General features: G+C 45.0%; 1 protein-coding gene across 1 annotated transcript in view; it reads right to left on the bottom strand.

The window, feature by feature from the left end:
* LOC120913343 (cytochrome P450 2C8-like) overlaps positions 1 to 10,574 on the bottom strand; it is a 77,785-nt gene extending 67,211 nt beyond the window's left edge. The window contains exon 1 of the mRNA XM_040323214.1: positions 10,095 to 10,574. The gene's annotated coding sequence lies outside the window, so the exon portion shown is untranslated. The remainder of the gene's footprint in view (positions 1 to 10,094) is intronic.
* Positions 10,575 to 12,678: the final 2,104 nt, after the last annotated feature.

The raw sequence follows: 12,678 nt of genomic DNA, 5'->3' as shown, positions 1-12,678 counted from the left end.
TCTAAGACGTCTGCGCGATAATCCGGACGTGCAGGGAGTCGACGTTAAAGGGAAACAATATAAAGTGGCGGCATACGCGGACGACGTCCTTCTATTTTTAACGAATCCTCTGGTCTCCATACCGAATTTACTTAAGGACTTCAAATTATTCAAAGCACTCTCTAACTTTAAAATCAATTTCGGAAAGTCAACTGCACTGAATGTGTCCCTTCCTCAAGAGGTAGTGGCCCTCTGCAAACACAATTTCCCCTTTAAATGGGACCCGAATGACCTAACATACTTAGGCATCAAATTGCCCACTAAACTCTCTGATCTGTACGCTAGGAATTTTTTACCTGCCTTACAAACCATTAAGTCGGATCTGGAGATATGGACTAAAGGCACGGTATCCTGGTTCGGAAGGGCGGCGATTCTGAAAATGAACGTCCTTCCCAGGCTTCTCTATCTTTTTCAAGCCATACCCATTAAACTCCCTGCCTCTTTTTTAGCCTCCCTCAAAACCACATGTAGACGATTTCTTTGGGCTGGACGTCCAGCCAGGTTAAATTGGGACAGAATGACCATGCCCAAGCTGAAAGGTGGACTGGGAGTGCCGGACCTATCTAGATATCACAAAGCATGCTTGCTTACGAGAATAGTAGATTGGCATGCCCACAGAACGGAAAAAGACTGGGTTGAACTAGAAGAAGCCTTTGTTGGTTTCCGGATTTCACACCTCCCTTGGATAGATAAGGCACTCACTCCTAGGTCATGTACATCCCACCCCTTGATTGGCCCAACCCTTACTTACCTTAGAAAGACACATGAAGGCTCGCTCACGGCTTCTCACCTAGGTCCTATGACCCCATTTAACCATAACCCCGGCTTTCCGAAGAGTATTGACACTAGGGATCCAAGAAGATCTGGGATGGCACCTTCGGTACGAGCGCATCAGCTTTTTGAGGGGGGTAAACTTCTATCTCACTCGGCTATGATTCAGAAATTCCCAGACTTCCACATACCACGCTATAAATTTTTTCACATTAGAAAGTTTCTCCTAGACTCACAGGCCTCAGACTCGTGGTGCAGGGATCTGTCACACTTTGAAAGGCTTTGTGAATCCTCTGCTCCACAACGACATCTTATTTCTGAAATTTACTCCTGGCTCACTCCACAAAACACTGCTATGACCACCATCCACGCGAAATGGGAAACTGACCTCCAGATATCATTATCAAATGACGACTGGAGCTCAATTTGGACCCATACACACAAGGGTTCTATTAATGTATCAGCCCAAGAGAACAGGTACAAAATTTACTCAAGGTGGTATAGGACCCCAAGCAAATTGCACAAATTTTACCCAACGGTATCTCCGGCTTGTTGGAGATGTGGAGGAGAGGAAGGCACTCTACTACACATATGGTGGAGCTGCCCGAAACTACAGCCCTATTGGAAGGAGATACACTCACATATTACTCGAATTACATCTTGCACGCCAGATTTTACCCCAGGACAGTATCTTCTCCATCACACCTCTCTGCCCCAATCGATGTATCGAAAATCACTCTTAATACACTTGATTAATGCTGCTACTCAATGCATCCCAATAAGGTGGAAAGACCCCCTTCCGCCTACATTGACAGAATGGCAGGATAGGGTGAACAAAATCGAACTGATGGAAAAACTGATTCACCAGGCTAGAGACAATACTGAAAAATTCAGACTCATCTGGGGAGGCTGGACTCAATATAAGAACTCCATTACACCCAATACGGAATAGATCTTGACTCACTGACTTGACTAACATATCCTCTAAAACCTCCTTTATGAATGTAACTGTTTAGGTAAACGGGTCGCTGTTACATTCTATATCTTGTTCTACTCTCTTTCTCATCTATCCTGATCCTTTATTACCTCTGTCTGCAACGACCGACTATATGAACTTGCGAAATGTGTGTCACATTTACAAATTCTTTGAAAGGGATACGTGACCCTTGGGAAAGCTACTTTTGATTGTAAGGTGTGTACGGGACCCCTATCGCCCAGGGAACTGGAAGCGGGGGGAGACACTCAACGTTATTACCGACCAGATGTTTATCTTTATTCTTTTTAATGTTCCTCACTCGTTCTTTACTCCCCATCCCCGAGCCACAGCCGAGATCCCGTTAGGGGTGACCGGGGTTGGGGATCGTCCCTTCTGGTCTCTTTTTTGAAATTTCACACCCCTGTTCCTAGGTTTTACCACATTGCGACAGCATGATTGGGGTTGCCCCCCCTTTCCTCAAAATTAGACTCCCCAATCTAGCCTTAATAGGACGGATATGGTCTACAGTGTACCCTCGAGGGTACACCTCCCCTATATTCCCTAGCGCCTACAGTCTAGGGGACACACATTAAGGGGAAAATAAAATGAACTGTTTTAATATGACTTTCAAATACTTGTACTGTATCTACAATATTCTTTGCAAATGTCACTTTTTGTTGCATCACCTACTTAATGTGCGTACTGTATATCCTATTGTATTGTTATTTACTCTCAATAAAATCTATTCTGGAAAAAAAAAAGAAAAAAAAAATTTTTTACTGTGGAACTGTGAAAGTAATATTTACAGCAGCGATTTCCTCTTTTTTGTACTATAAAAGGCTAATTTTTTTTTCTTAACCCCATTATGTTACTGGCCGATTAATCGATTATGAAAATAGTAATCGATTAATTTCATAATCGATTATTTGTCGATTAATCGATTCGTTGTTTCGGCCCTAAAGTACAGCATAATGTGGGAAGGGACACAGATGATAAACAGAAAAGGATGGTGCTATAAACAAAATAACCACAAGATGGCAGTATAATAACCAATTACATACACATTAACATAACTATGTATAGCATTACATTTTACACAACTAGTGTAACAGCAAAATAGTACCAGAGGGTCTGTTTTCTGATCAGAGGACATCTTCCTCCAATCAAGAGAAAAAGTGCTAGATATTTGAAGGAATATTAAATTTTGCGAAGGCAGATGGTGTAATCCTGTTCTCTGTATGCTCTGCATTAAGGCCCCTTTCACATTGAGGAGTTTTTCAGGCGGTACAGCGCTAAAAATAGCGCTGCTATCGCGCCTGAAAAACTCCTTCACTGCAGACTCAATGTGAAAGCCCGAGGGCTTTCACATTGAGGCGATGCGCTGGCGGGAGACAAAAAAATCTCCTGTCAGCAGCATCTTTGGAGCGGTGAGAGGAGCGGCATGTATACCGCTCCTTCACCGCTCCTTCCCATTGAAAACAATGGGAAACCGCGGCAATACCGCCCGCAATGCGCCTCTATAGAGGCGCATTGCGGGCGGTATTAACTCTTTATCGGCCGCTAGCGGGGGTTAATACCGCACCGCTAGCGGCTGATACCCGCGGCAATTCCGGCGGTATAGCGCTGCTATTTTTAGCGGCGTTATACCGCCACCGCAGCTCCCGCCCCAGTCTGAAAGGGGCCTAAGAGGAAACATTTCTAATGCTGCGTACACACAACCGTTTTTCATGACGAGAAAAATTCAATTTTTTTAAATTGGACGTGAAAAATGGTCGTGTGTGGGCTCCAGAGCATTTTTCTCGACCAGAAAAATGGGCATTAAAAATTTAGAGACTTTTGATGATTTTTATCATTATTTTTATCACTATTTTACTATGTATACATGTTTTGTTTTATTTTGAGCAGCTGCTTTATCCATATCCTAGCCATAGGACATAAATAATTTTATTTGCAGAGTTGTAAATACCTATAGCCCCATAAGCGCCGAGAGTGTGAAATTAGGCCTATTTTCCCACAATTTGTTTTGTTAAAAATTTAGGGCCTGATCCACAAAAGGGATACGCCGGCGTATCTACTGTTTCTGTCTATGGAACTGATCCACAGAATCAGTTTCTCATAGATAGGCAGAAGATCCGACATGTGTAAGGGACTTACACTGCCGGATCTTAGGATGCAGTACCGCAGCCGCCGCTGGGGGCATTTCTCGTCGAAATCCAGCGTCGGGTATGCAAATTAGCACTTACGGAGATCCACAAAGCTTTTAAGCTTTGTTTTTTCTCCGTAAGTATTAGTTTGCCGTCGCAAAATTAGGGCTGCTTTTACAAGGTGTAAACTTAGTACACCATGTAAAAGTAGACCCTTCTATCCCGCGTCGCTGTCATTTAAAAAATAAAAAAAAAAAGTTTTCCCGCCGCAACTCTTTTTTTTTTTTACGCCCGTCGTGATTCTCAAAACCCGGCGCAACGTAAAACCGCGCAAAGTACGTCGGGAAAATAACGTCGGGAGCATGCGCAGTACGTCCGGCGCGGGAGCGCGCCTAATTTAAATGGGACTTGCCCCATTCGATTAGGAACGCCTTGCGCCGGACGGATTTAAGTTACACCGCTCAAAATTTCTAGGTAAGTGCTTTGTGGATCGGGCACTTAGGTAGAGATTTTGCGGCGGTGTAACTTAAATCCGAATATTTAAGTTAAGCCCGCTCGTTGTGGATCAGGCCCTTAGAACCTACTCTATTTTTTCTCGTTGTTTTTCACGTCGTAAAAAACGGTTGTGTGTGCGCTTTAACGAGGGGGGAAAAAATGCGCATGCTCAGAAGCAAGTTGTGAGATGGGGAAATTAGCATAATCAGCCCAAAGGGTGGCACCATTCTAATGTACGTGTTGTACGTCACCACGCTTTGCTCAAGCATTTTTTTTCACGATCGTGTGTATGCAAGGCAGGCTTGAGAGGAATCACGTCGAGAAAAACTTCGTTTTTTTCCATGACATGAATAACGGTCGTGTGGATGTGGCATGACTGTGACTTTAACCACTTTAGCCCCAGAAGGATTTACCCACTTCCTGACCAGGCCATTTTTTGCGATATGGCACTGCGTCACTTTAACTGACAATTGCGTGGTCGTGCGACACTGTACCCAAACAAAATTGATGCCTTCCCCCCCCCCCCCCACAAATAGAGATTTATTTTGGTGGTATTTGATCACCTCTGATTTATATTTTTTGCGTTTTAAACAATAAAAGAGCGACAATTAAAAAAAAAAACGAATAATAATTTTTTACTTTCTGCTATAAAATATTTACCCCAAAAATTAAAAAAAACTCATGTATTCATAAGTTTAGGCCGATATGTATTCTACTACATTATTTTTATTAAAAAAAAATCGCAATAAGCATATATTGAATAACAAAAGGGTAAACTTCACATTCTTCAAATTCTTGAATAAATCCTGGTAGCAACGCTTATTATTTCTGTAAACTCACAAAAAATAGCGACACAGTCTTGATAGACCCTCTGGAGGCTGATGAACTTTTGACAAGTACAAATACACCAGTTCATGATGTAGAAGAGCAAGAGCCTTGATAGGTTGGCACAGCCTGCAGACTATTCATCCTGTATAAGCAAGCATGCTTCAGAAATCCATGGCCACTAGGTGGCGATATGGAACCACAGAATGTTCTGCTCAGTAGTATAATCTGTAGCAATTTGTTGAAACAAAGGGGTCAAATTACTATAGGCAAATCAATTGGCACTCTGCAAGTGTAATTGCTCCAGGATTTAGTAAATGAGGTAAAGCTTCACTTCGCAAAGAATACCCAATCATGTGCAAGGAAAAAAAAAAACAGCATTTTTGCTTGCACATGATTGGATGTGGAAGTCTATTTGCCTTTAGTAAATCAACCCAACAGTATCTATAAAAAACTATCTTGCACTAAACAATGATACAACAAATCAACAACTGATAAATGTGCAAAAAGTCCATGGGGTAGATTCAGTAAGATATGCGCTTTTTTTACGTAGGCGCAGGGCACCGTTTTTGCCCTGCGCCCCCGCAAATTTTCTGCACTACCCGCGATTCACGGAGCAGTAGCTCCGTAAATTGCGTGGGCGCTCCGGCAAAATGCCCGGCGTAAGCGCGCGCAATTTAAATGATCCCGTAGGGGGCGGGAATCATTTAAATTAGGCGCGTTCCCGCGCAGATCGTAGAGCGCATGCTCCGTCGGGAAACTTTCCTGACGTGCATTGCGGCAAATGACGTCGCAAGGACGTCATTTGCTTCAAAGTGAACGTGAATGGCGTCCAGCGCCATTCACGAATCACTTACGCAAACTACGTAAAGTTCAAATTTCGCGACGCGGGAACGACGGGTATACGTAACATTGGCTCGCGTAACGTTGTGAATCGGCGTTAGTATGCAATTTGCATACTATACGCTGAGCACAACGGGAACGCCACCTAGCGGCCATCTCAAAAATGCAGCCTAAGATATACGGGCATAAGAGCCTTATGCCACGCATATCTTAGGCTGCAGTCGGCGTAACGAGGTTCCTGAATCAGGAGCATTCGTTACGCCGGCGCAAGTAAGCAATTGCGCTGCGTAACTATGGTTACGCAGGCGCAATTGCTCTCTGAATCCGGGCCCATACGTGCAAATAAAGTGCAATAGGATGAGTGAATAATCCTAAAAGGTAACTACCGTCAGGGCCGCTGATAGGGGGGGACCACCAGCCCTCCTGTACGGGGCCCGGGCACACAGGGGGCCCGGACAGCAGGAGGATCGGTGGAGCAGAGAATGACAGCGTTATGAGGCATCATCTGAAGGGACTATTTTTCTGCTTCCCCCGGCTCCCAGGTGGCCTAAGATATATTCCCTGGGCCCCATCAGTTTATTTAGAGGGGCCCAGTAGTGTCACTATAGGGGTGGGGATTGCGGTGACACCAAGACCGCTGCTACACACCTGCAGAGTATCAGCAGAACGGTGCTAGTGATGCTTCACTTCCCTGTCAGGCGGAGTGATCTCCACCCGACAGGAGCTTCCTAGTCCCGGCTGGTCTGACGTCATTATTCAGAGGCTGGGGAGCACGGGATTGAAGAAAAGATGCTGGCAAAAGTCAGGACCTGTAGCCAGAGCTCAGTGTCTCAGTGTCTGCAAGTGAGTAATCACGTAGCTCATTTGCATAACAATGCGGTTTTTAACACCTCCGTCTTAGATATGTAAAGTGGACTGGTTAATGCTTTGGGGGAGGGGGGTTAAATAATTTGCAATGCAAATTGTAATATAGCACATGGAGCCTGGAGGGGGTTAATGTACTCACCTAAGTATTATTGACCTGTGGCAATTAACCCCTTTGTGTGCTGCATTAATGACAGTCATTGGCACCATCAGTGTTAATTAACCCCTTTTATGCTACAGCATGAAGGGGTTTATAAACATTGCCACTAATGCAGCACAAAGGGGTTAATTATTTATCACTGGTCAGAGAGTACATTAACCCCCTCCATGTGCCATATTACAATTACCAACCATTATCATTATGATCATCACACAATACAGGTGCATTGAGCACCTGTATTGTGTGATTATCATGATAATAATGATTATATAGAATGACAGAAAAATTCATCTTTAGGCTTTATTCACACAGGGCATGCTGCAGACATGTGTCTAGCATGCAGAGCTGTCTTTTACTGGCTTGGGGATGTTTAAAGTGTTACATGCATCCCAATGCCGGCATCCCATTTATTTCTACTGAGACACACAACCACTTTATCCCAATATGTCATGCGTGCGGGTCCCAGAATGCATGCAGGGTGCGTTCAGGGACCTGCACCAGCATGTCATATTGGGATAAAGTGGTTGTGTGTCTCAGTAGGAATAAATATGATACCGGCATTGTGATCAGATGCATGTAACACTTTAAAACAGTGTCACTGTTGTAAACAAGGTTAGGAGACTGTATGATACGTTAAAGCGGGAGTTCACCCATTTGTAAAAAAAAAAAAATTCTCCCCTTAGCTTCCTGCTCGTTCGGTCTAGGGGAATCGGCTATTTTTATTAAAATATGAGCAGTACTTACCCGTTTTCGAGCTGCATCTTCTTCCGTCGCTTCCGGGTATGGGTCTTCGGGAGCGGGCGTTCCTTCTTGAGTGACAGCCTTCCGAGAGGCTTCCGACGGTTGCATCCATCGCGTCACTCGTAGCCGAAAGAAGCCGAACGTCGGTGCGGCTCTATACTGCGCCTGCGCACCGACGTTCGGCTTCTTTCGGAAAATCGTGACGCGATGGATGCGACCGTCGGAAGCCTCTCGGAAGACTGTCAATCAAGAAGGAACGCCCATTCCCGAAGCCCATACCCGGAAGCGACGGAGAGGATGCATCTCGTAAACGGGTAAGTACTGCACATATTTTAAAATAAATAGCCGATTCCCCTAGTAAAAACGAGCAGGAATCTAAGGGGGAAAAGTGCCCTCTAAGGGTGAACCCCCGCTTTAAATACAGTTCTGTAAGCAACACCTTATTTTCCGGGAGTGCCCCTACCGAAACTAGACTCTGGATCCGCCCCTGGTACACACACCGCCCCCTATCCACATTAGTTGCTGATGGGAGGTGAGCACTGAGCAGCCTTTGGAGGAGATAGGGGCGCTGTGTGTGTGTACAGTGCAATGCAATCTACAGTAAGAGCGATCCGGTCTCATGTACTATAAAGACCAGCACTCTTCTGACAGGAGGGGAGAACAAAACACAGCACACCTCTTCATGGCTGTGTTGGCAAATGTAATGGTGATTTGGGGAGGGCGATATGTGTGAGGAGGAATAATGGGGGGATATGTGCTGGGAGGAGAGACTGGGGGGGGCAGAGGGGTAATTTAGAAGGGGTTGTGCTAGGAGGGGGATTTTTGTTTGGAAATTTGTGCACGGGGGCCCCGTCAGGTAGGCTGTACGGGGCCCCGTGATTTCTATAAGCGGCCCTGACTACCGTATATACTCGAGTATAAGCCAAGTTTTTCAGCACATTTTTTTGTGCTGAAAATGTCCCCTTCGGCTTATACTCGAGTCACCTATTTCTGCCTGATCTCTCAGAATTTGGGGACCTGGTACCAGCCGTCCGTAGGTCCCCTGGACCCCAAACATGTTACACATGTAGCCTCACTCTTTCTCTGTAAATGTGCAAAGTTTGTTGACTGGGAGACCTACGGCCGGGGAGCACCAATTTTTCAAACCCGGGCACCCCTTCCATAGACTCCCATGTTAAACGGTAATTTCTCCGGTGATTTTATGGACCCGGTACCAGCTGGTCGTAGGTCCCCTGGACCCAAAAATTGGCGCACATGTAGTCCAATTTCTCCTCTACAAGTGTGCAAAGTTTGTTGTCTGGGGGAGCTATTGGTTGGTGAGCACTGATTTTTCAAACCTGGGCACCCCTTCCATAGACTCCCATGTTAAACGTCAGTCTAGTCATGGACACAGTGAGGCATGGGCATAGTGAGGCATGGGCACAGTGAGGCATGGGCACAGTGAGGCATGGGTACAGTGAGGTATGGACACAGTGAGGCATGGACAACATGGAAGGTCCATATTTGTGCAAATAATAAAGTGCAAATGGATAATTGTGTGGATAGTCTTAAAGCGGAGGTTCACCCGCACATGACCCTTTTTCCCCTTAGCTTCATGCTCGTTTTGTCTAGGGGAATCGGCTAGTTGTTTTAAAATATGATCCGTACTTACCGTTTACGAGATGCATCTTCTCCGTCGCTTCCGGGTATGGGCTGCGGGACTGGGCGTTCCTATTTTGATTGACAGTCTTCCGAGAGGCTTCCGACGGTCGCATCCATCGCGTCACGATTTTCCGAAAGAAGCCGAACGTCGGTGCGCAGGCGCAGTATAGAGCCGCACCGACGTTCGGCTTCTTTCGGCTACTAGTGACGCGATGGATGCGACCGTCGGAAGCCTCTCGGAAGACTGTCAATCAAGAAGGAACGCCCGCTCCCGAAGACCCATACCCGGAAGTGACGGAGAAGATGCATCTCGAAAGCGGTAAGTACGGCTCATATTTTAAAACAACTAGCCGATTCCCCTAGACAAAACGAGCAGGAATCTAAGGGGAAAAGAGAAAAACAAACTTAATTGGGTGAACTCCCGCTTTAAGAAGTCACTATGTAGATGTCTCGAATAAGAGACCAGTCCTCATAGGTATCAAGTGACTATTGTGTGTAGTGGTGATGATCCCAAGAAGGAAAGGGAATGTCCCGTCTGGGATCCTTTCACAATAGGGGTGATGAATCAAGCAGGTAATCCACCCAGAACTCTTACCTCTATTATGGATAATTAGGCATTGATATTTTTCCCATCATTCATCTGCTTGTTCTCCAACTATGGCTGTAATGACTGATGGCCTCCACCACTCCCGCTGGTCTCATAGGTGTCAGCTGGCCTATAATGAAAACCGCTCCAACAAGGGGCACCAAGACAAGGAGCAAAAGGAGAGAAAAGCCTCCAATAGTGTAGTATGTTACTGGGTATCTTTATTTTAACTTGGTAAAAAGTGGACTCTTACATAAGAACATAGAATAAAAATGAGTGAAATAGCAATGCACGGCATTCTCAGCGCCGCCTTACTTCTCCTCCGGTCACTTCCGGTTTGCGGTAGCCTTGCTTCCTCCCAACAGTATCCACATAGATTAGACACAGAGACAGGTGCCTGGAAGCCAAATCGAATCCTTCACCCATTCAGCGGCATAGGTTACAGACAGCGGGAAACAGGCAGGACAACCCTAATGCCGCGTACACACGATCGGTCAAACCGATGAGAACGATGTTCTGATGGACTGTTTTCATCGGTCCAAACCGATTGAGTGTAGGCCCCATCGGTTATTTATCCATAGGTTAAAAAAAAGCCAACTTGTTTTAAATTTAACCGATGGATTCCTAACCGATAGAAAAAAAACGATCGTTAGTAGGCACGACCATCGGTTAAAAATCCAAGCATGCTCAGAATCAAGTCGACGCATGCTTGGAAGCATTGAACCTAGTTTTTTTCAGCACATCGTTGTGTTTTACATCACCGCGTTCTGACACGATCGTTTTTTTAACCGATGGTGTGTAGGCACATGAGACCATCAGTCAGCTTCATCGGTCCATCAGACCGTTCTCATCGGATGGACTGATCGCGTGTAAGCGGCATTAGGCTTAATTCACACTGGACAATTCAGCTGCTCCTTGGGGTGTCTGGCATTTCCTTTTCCTCCTTCTAAATGCCCCTGCATGTTAGTCTATGTTTCAATGCACACATATGCTTTTAGAGTTTAGAGGCAAAAAAAAACCCACTGGCAGTGCATCCATGAGCAGCAGCATTTTGGCAGAATAAATGCTCGACGCCTATAAACGTGCCTAAACACGTACAGTGCCTTGGAAAAATATTCAAACCCCTTGAAAATGTTCCACATTTTCTCATGTTTTAACCAAAAAGGTAAATGTATTTTATTGGGATTTTATGTGATAGAGCAACAGAAAGGGGGTTATTTACGAAAGGCAAATCCACTTTGCACTACAAGTGCTAAATCTGAGGGGAAGATCTGAAATGAGGGGAAGCTCTGCTGATTTTATCATCCAATCATGTGCAAGCTAAAATGCTGTTTTTTTATTTTCCTTGCATGTCCCCCTCGGATCTACAGCGACTGCACTTCCAAGCGCAATTTCAAGTGCACTTTGCACTTGTAGTTTGCACTTGTAGTGCAAAGTGGATTTTCCTTTAGTAAATAACCCCCAAAGTGGCACATAATTGTGAAGTAGAAGGACAATGATAAATGGTTTTCAAGATTTTTTACAAATAAATATGTGAAAGGTGTGGTGTGAATTTGTATTCAGCCCCCCTGAGTCAATACTTTGTAGAACCCCCCTTCTCTGCAATTACAGCTGCAAGTCTTTTTGGGGATGTCTCTACCAGCTTTGCACATCTAGAGAGAGACATTGTTGCCCATTCTTCTTTGCAAAATAGCTCAAGCTCTGTCAGATTGGATGGAGAGCGTCTGTGAACAGCAATTTTAAAGTCTTGCCACAGATTCTCAATTGGGTTTAAGTCTGGACTTTGAGTGGGCCATTCTAACACATGAATATGCTTTGATCTAAACCATTCCGTTGTAGCTCTGGCTGTATGTTTAGGGTCGTTGTCCTGTTGGAAGGTGAACCTCTGCCCCAGTTTCAAGTCTTTTGCAGACTCAGGTTTTCTTCTAAGATTGCCCTATATTTGGCTCCTTCCATCTTCACATCAACTCTGACCAGCTTCCCTGTCCCTGCTAAAGAAAAACATTCCCAACAACAGGATGCTGCCTCCACATTTCACTGTGGGAACGGTGTGTTCAGGGTGATGTTCAGTGTTAGTTTTCTGCCACACATAGCATTTTGCTTTTAGGCAAAAAAGTTCAATTTTGGTCTCATCTGACCAGAGCACCTTCCACGTGTTTTCTCGCAAACTGCAAATAGGACTTCTTATGGCTTTCTTTCAACAATGGCTTTCTTCTTGCCATTCTTCCATAAAGGCCAGATTTGTGGAGTGCATGACTAATAGTTGTTGTAACAGAATGACCCGTGACACCCAAAGACTTTGTGAGGATGGAGGATACTCCTGTGTCAGCGTCACTGATAACTCTTGGGTCTGAGTCCACTCTGTGCCCTTTGGGCATGGGGTGGCAAGTGAATCGTAATTCATGTATTACATGAGATGGGACATCGTATTGCAGGATTTTGAGACACTGTAAGATGTTGGTTAATTGTGACCCCACTATGGTCTGTGCTAGTCACATTTAATGCGGTCAGATATTGTATATACTGTATATATATTGTGTGTTGGCTGATGTATACTAGTCAGCTTGCTGTGATGAAAGGGGTGGGGTGTGAT

Source organism: Rana temporaria, chromosome 9 (assembly GCF_905171775.1).
Source record: "Rana temporaria chromosome 9, aRanTem1.1, whole genome shotgun sequence".
NCBI lineage: Eukaryota > Metazoa > Chordata > Amphibia > Anura > Ranidae > Rana > Rana temporaria.
The sequence above is the reverse complement of the archived record's forward strand: the minus strand, read 5'-3'. Positions and strand labels throughout refer to the sequence as shown.